General features: G+C 43.3%; 1 long non-coding RNA gene across 2 annotated transcripts; it reads right to left on the bottom strand.

The window, feature by feature from the left end:
• Nucleotides 1-1,484: 1,484 nt before the first annotated feature.
• On the bottom strand, nucleotides 1,485-4,161 carry LOC144165161 (uncharacterized). 2 transcript variants are annotated; one of them, XR_013321391.1, is made up of 5 exons: nucleotides 3,873-4,161; nucleotides 2,071-2,197; nucleotides 1,913-1,992; nucleotides 1,771-1,857; nucleotides 1,485-1,701 (listed from the first exon to the last, which is right to left on the bottom strand). It is a non-coding gene; the product is annotated as an uncharacterized LOC144165161 (long non-coding RNA). The 2 variants fall into 2 exon arrangements; XR_013321390.1 differs by having other exon boundaries at nucleotides 1,771-1,992; nucleotides 3,873-4,158.
• Between the last annotated feature and the right edge of the window lie 2,382 nt (nucleotides 4,162-6,543).

The raw sequence follows: 6,543 nt of genomic DNA, 5'->3' as shown, positions 1-6,543 counted from the left end.
CTTTTCGCTGGTAGATTGTTTATAAAACGCCCATTAATCTTCGGCATAAATGGTTTTGTGTATAATAAGAAACAGTTAAGGCAGTACCTAATATTAACATAAGGTATAAAATCCCCCTATGCTGGTTGCCTAATTCAAAAATATTTTGATGGAACCCACTAGTCGACGTCACAGTCACTGCTTTGGGGTTCTCTGTCGTGTAAAGCAAATTTAAGCTCCAAGATAATTGAACCAACAGCACGGGAAATTATAAAACAAACTTCCAGTCATGTGCGAAAATTAAACTGCAAGCTAAATTGCCGCAAAGGCAACCGTGCGATCGTTCGCAATGCTTCCGACAACCCGCGCGGCCGAAGGGTGTCCTCCTTTGACGTCATGACGGGCGCAACCAATCAGGGGCGTCAAAAGGCGAAAAGCGCGCGTCTTTCAAACGGGGCCGCGCTTTTCGCAAGATAAATGCCACTTGGACTGATGTACGATAAAGTTCAATGTGATATTCGGAATCAGCGCGCAATAAACTATATAACTGTTAATCTAACTCAACTTTTTTGGAAAGCGCTTCAGCTTCCCTTTAACGTTAGTGCAATGTTTCCCAGAAACATTGCGTCAACATGATTTTAGCATTGCTCCAACATGGGGGCAACGTTTTAAGGGTGTTGTTTTAATGTTTGGATAACGTTGTTTCTGACGTTCGTCAACGTTGCTACACTCTTGGAGCAACCTTCCAGCCACGTGCGGGACACATTTGAACAACGTTATGAGACGTTTTCTGATGACATTGCAGCAACTTTTCAGCTACATTTTCGCAACGTGCATACCACATTTAAGCATATCCCTGTACCATTCGGACGTTGTGATAACATTGCTACAATCTTGCAGCAACTTTAGATCCACACTTTTAACATGAAGTTAGCATACAAAGAACGTTGCTGCAACGTTCAAGCAATGTTTTTATGAAGTTGCAATAACATTCCTACAATTTTGCGGTAACTTGCCAGCTATATTTTTCCAACGTGCGGGTAACATTTAGAAAACGTCGCTATCATGTTCAAGCGATGCTTCCTACAATGTTACCGCGACTTTACAGATACGTTTTTTCCCCACGAGGGCCGCATCCGCGCACTGTTGATATGACGTTCAAGCAATGTTTCTCTTACGAAGCGATGATATTGCAGCAATGTACAGGTAACTTACAGTTACATGTATCTAATATACATGCAACAATAACTAGATGAAAATATTATAAGTTAACTTTTTCCTAGACAGACGATTGTTGACTGCATGATAAGCGAGCACTTCAAACGTCGTCCTCATAAACTCCTGAAAGGTATAAACTGGCATTTTAGACTGCATGTTTATACATTTGATCCCTACACTGACCAACACACACAATTAAGGCAGTCCGGCAAAATAACAAACTAAGAAATGGCGGAATTTTAAAGCAAGGAACATGCCAGCTAGCGTAAATAACAACACTGACACTCTTTAAGATGAAAGAACATGTGCGTTTTATTTTACCATTAACAATCGATCCGAATACGTATTGTGTTAAAGCAATTGAATTTCGCAAGTACGCTGTTTCAGCCGTTGTCTTCGTTTTTCTCCTCCTGGGCTTGCTTGTTCTTCTGCCTTGACAAGTCAGTTTGATGACATACTTGACGGCCATGAACCCAGTAACATGGGGTTGTTACTGCCACGCTTCTGCGAAATGAAAAAAAGCTGTAGTTTAGGAGAAGTTGCAAAGTTGTTACAGCATAGACAATGTCTCACCTCTCAGAACACCAGGACTTTTGGCATACAATATGGCCTCATCAATTTTCTTGTACTGGCACTTCAAATGAGGTTTGACTGCCATTCCTGGAAAACAAACAAAATGGCATTGCTCTAACACACAGGGTGCTCAGAAGCTCACCTGCAGTTTGGATGACGCTTGCTGCCAGATGAGCTTATTCGTGTGTCAATGTTGTGGTGCTGGTAAATCATAAGGTATTTCTGAAACAAAACAGAGTGTATAGAAGTGGTTCAGAAAACTGAAGTGAAGCAAATTTTAGCTAATAGAGAAAACCTTACCTTTAGGAAGGAATATTATAGCAAAACAGGCCTCTTCACTTTTCACTTTGTCTTGCTTGTTTAACTTTTTCTAATGCCCGTGCCAACTTTATAACGCACATCGCTTGAGTTGGTTTCTCAAGCATCCCTGGAAAACAGAAAAGGACAAAATACTGAATTATATAAAATACCTTACAGCTTTCTTTCCAGGCCATTGAGTAATTAAGTCAAAAGACTTCGATCAGACACTTGCCAGAGAATTTTCAATTAACAAGAGAAGCCGACCAACTGATGACGACGTGGTACGTCGGCAATCATTGAAAGAGGACGATAATTACCTCAATGGCCATAAACATAAAAACGCAACGAACAAAAATTAGTAAACAGGCAAATGTAAAGAAGGGAAACATTACATGTACAACTAGATGAAATTACAACCGTGTATTTTCTTGGTTGCCTAATTTTACTTTTTGCTCTCGAACAATGTGCTAAAAACTGGCTTGAGCTGTTTTTATTTTCTTATTTTTATTTATTTTTGATCATTTTATTTATTTATTTTTATTTGTCATTTATTTTCTTTATAGTTATAAGCATCCGACGTAGCCTTTCACATGGAAAATATGTGAATACTACAAAGACGTCAGGCGTTGTTTTACATCGTAAGATGGTTCGCATAAGCAGCTGATAACATATGGCTTAACTGCAACGCTAAATTGTGTTCCGTTAAGGCCCAACCACATGCACGCGTAAAACCGGCGTACTCGCGCAACGACGTAAACCGGCGTAAGCGCGTAAGGAACCGGCGTACTCCGGCGTACGCCGAATGCATTGGTACGCGCTTGTTACGCCCAAGTCAGAGCGCGCCAGATATCGACGCAAACTTTCGGGCGTACGGTGTTGACGTACACCTCTGGCGGTGACGTTATCGGCAGTCAGGTCGCATAACAAGACAGTGAATTGATAAATAAGCTAACTTCACTATTTATTATGCGATAAAACGAAGTAATTTGTAAAATACGGTGACCAAACAACCGGAAAAAACACGCGAAGCAACGAGCAACTATGGGAGCAAAGCAGTTTTACGCCAAATGTAGCGGGAGGGATTCGTTAGTTTTGTGCCTGCCAAGTACGTTTTTTAATGTCCCGAGAACTGTTTTAGTTGTTTCTGTATTAAATATACGTATATTTGTGAGAATAGGCATTATTTGCTTTATTTGAGTTAAAATGTAGTTGAACTGGTCGCCACAAAGCTGAGTCCGAAGTAGTCGAGCCACACTGCGCGGCGCATTGGTTTACGCCATGGTTTACGCGCGCGTTGCGGCGATATGTGGTTACTCGCCCTCTCCGACGTCGTCGGCCGGCGTAAAGGCAGCGGCGTATGCCGCCGCAGGCGTACGTCGTTGCGCGAGTACGTCGATTTTACGCGTGCATGTGGTTGGGCCTTTACAGCATGCCGCCGAAACTCGCGTGAAATTAAACATAACAAAGTTATATTTATTAGTTGTATTTTTCGCGTTCGTGAGCAGCTGCGGCGAGAAGTAAATTAAAAGCCAATCGTACATATCAAGGTTCTTGCAGAACATATATACACTCGATTTCAGCATCATAACAAAAAATCTACTACTGAGCGCCCACCTGATTTCTCATTATACTCTTTCCATAAAATTTAAGTGAATACGTGTTCCCCTTTTACAACCGTACGCATTCACAAAAGCAAGGATATGCTTAGAAGTTAGAAACGGGAGGGCAATCCTGTTCCCGCTCTTTTACGAAGTAAACTGCATTCGAAAGAACGAGGCGAGCTCAGAAAATCGAGCGCTTACCTTCACTGGTCGCTTGCTATGAACTTTCCGGCCCACAAATATTCGCCGTAACATGCGGCCACACAACAATATTTCGTATGACATGGTTCCTTCTCCATTCCGTTTGATTGTCACTATGGCTGCTCCTTTCTGAAAAAAGCGCGCGCATTTCGTCTACTCTTCCCAACCCACCGCCGGCTGCCAGTCGCAAAGGAGCATGAGGGGAGGACCCCTCTGCGAGGGGCGCGCACGTGTGCGCGTGTGAGAGGAGGGTAGGACGCTGGCCAAGGACGAAAGCGTTTTCTTTCTGTCTTTTTTTTTTTTTTTTCCGCCATCCCCAACTCGCGCTCGGCTGCTGAAACTTCCTTCGCGACACACAGAAGGGACGGGACGGGACGGAGCGTCGACGAAAACAAAAAATAAGGCATGCAGGAAGAAAGGAATGCGCGAGACAGCGTGCCTGATTCCCAGCTGAAGTCTCGGAAAAAGGCGGGGTTCCGAGAACGCCTGGCGCCCTGCTGTATTTCGTTTCGCGCCAAGCAGAACGCGACAAGTGTTCGATGCATTGGAACCTCTTACGAATAAAAATTACACCAGGAAAAATCTGAAAATAGTGTGTGCAGTGCTATTGGAAGGGAACAAGAGCAAAAATTTTCAGGTTACTTGGAAGGTTCGTTTGTATAATGAGAAAAGATCCTTGAAATAGGCCAATGAGCTTTCGTACAGGCAGTATCTCCTGGAAAATGGGTGTCACACCAGGGGCGGTATTCTCGTAACTGTCCCTTTTGAAAACGTCCCTTTTGCGTCCCTTTCATCGTGACGTACTTCCGGTTAAGCAGTGGGCTTTGGCAGTGGGTTTGTCGCACTTGCGTTACGTCACTTCCTGTTGTTTGCTTTTAGCCAATCAGGGCTCGCCAAAGGGACACTTCTGAAAGGGACGCAAAAGGGACAAAACTCGAGAATACCGCCCCTGGGTTAGGTCTTTGTTTTGTTTTATTGTTTCATATATGTTACAATATCATGGTGCTCTGACTTTGGCGCTCGAGGTAGGTGAAATGTCTATGGGGAAGTTGAAATATAACACAGCCCACTTCATGTTGTCTATTTCAAACAAAGGTGCAAGGTGTGGACTAGTTGGAACGTTCGCTGATCAGAGGGGCTATAACAATGACTAAATGTCACAAGAAGGGGGCAATTTAAAGTACATGAACTTTGGGCTTGAATCTATTTCATAAATAAACCGTAATTACTGCGGCAATGTATATATGAAGGGAAAACACACGATTGTAATTAGCTGGCGACATGTATACGGCTCGCACACCCATATGATGCACAGAAATTTATATAGCTTGCATATAAAATTTCTCCAGTAAATTAATTTTTTCGAGCAATTATGAGGATCCAGCAACAAGGCAATGTTTGAGCCTTCTATCTAGATATTAATTTTGTCTAAGGACATACAGGCGGCAACATAAAACAACCCGGCCATGCATGCTTTAAAGGGGCCATAAATAGGCTTCCGAAGGTTGCCATTGTAATCGCGCAATCGCTAGAATACCCATTCACGGCAACATTTACCAAATATTACACCTATTACACCTAACGAATAAAAACATGAAGCAAAAATTTGGTGTCAGTACTCCTTTAAGAGAGAAAGTTAACAGTGCGAGTCGCTTGTGAAACCTTAGCAAAATGGAACTGGAAATTTTCCTTGTCGATGCACGATTACCTTTTTATAATGCAACCGTTTACTACCAAAGGAAGGCGCGCAATGTTTTAACAATAGGAAAGGAAAGTTGGGAAGTCATTTCTGGATGCTGTTTTCAGGCAGTTATGAAAGAAATGTGCGCGAACTTCTTAAAGATACGGCCAACACGTCGAATGAAAAGCACGGCGTATACCCGATCACTTTGTCTTTCCATATGGTGCACGTTTCCCAAAAGAACACATCTCCATTGTAAAGAGGCCGCGTTAAATTTCGGTATGATGTCATGGTGAAGTGAGCGGCTATGGAACGTAAATGAAGCCAAGTCGGAGTAGATACCATTTGACGATGGCATAAAAAGCTATTTTCTTGTTGAAATTCCAGTTTGTTTATTTATTCAGCAAATAATGATTGCAAGATAACACACGGCAATGAAACCCAAGTTCTCATTCGTGCCTCACGACGTCGAAATGCTGCGCCGTCCGTTTCACGCGCGCGTTGGGTTAATTAGCAGGCGCTGTGCATTTGGTCAGTTTCCTGGATATATGCGGCATGCACATGGACAAAAACGCACCCGAGTGGCACTCACGAAAACAGCCCGATAGTTGGCCATACGTGACAACGCACAGTTGAGGGTGAAAGCTGCGCGGCTTTATCGGTGCTCAGCAGCTGTGTTTTGCTCTTTAAGTTTAATGATGTGTTAAAATCGCCCTAAAATATCTGATTTGACTGATTATGAGGTTTCATGCGCCGACGCTACACAGGCGATGAGGCGCACCGTAGTAGAGGGCTCCGGATTAATTTTGACTAGTACCTGGGGATCTAATTAACGTGCACCGAAATCCCGAACACACGGGCATTTCCGCTTCTCGCCTCCACACACACACACACACACACACACACACACACACACACACACACACACACACACACACACACACACACACACACACACACACACACACACACACACACACACACACACAC

Source organism: Haemaphysalis longicornis, unplaced genomic scaffold (genome assembly GCF_048455015.1).
Source record: "Haemaphysalis longicornis isolate Haplotype H1 unplaced genomic scaffold, Haemaphysalis longicornis Haplotype H1 scaffold_14, whole genome shotgun sequence".
Classification (NCBI taxonomy): Eukaryota; Metazoa; Arthropoda; class Arachnida; order Ixodida; family Ixodidae; genus Haemaphysalis; species Haemaphysalis longicornis.
Note: the sequence above shows the minus strand (reverse complement) of the source record. Positions and strands in the feature narration are given on the sequence as shown.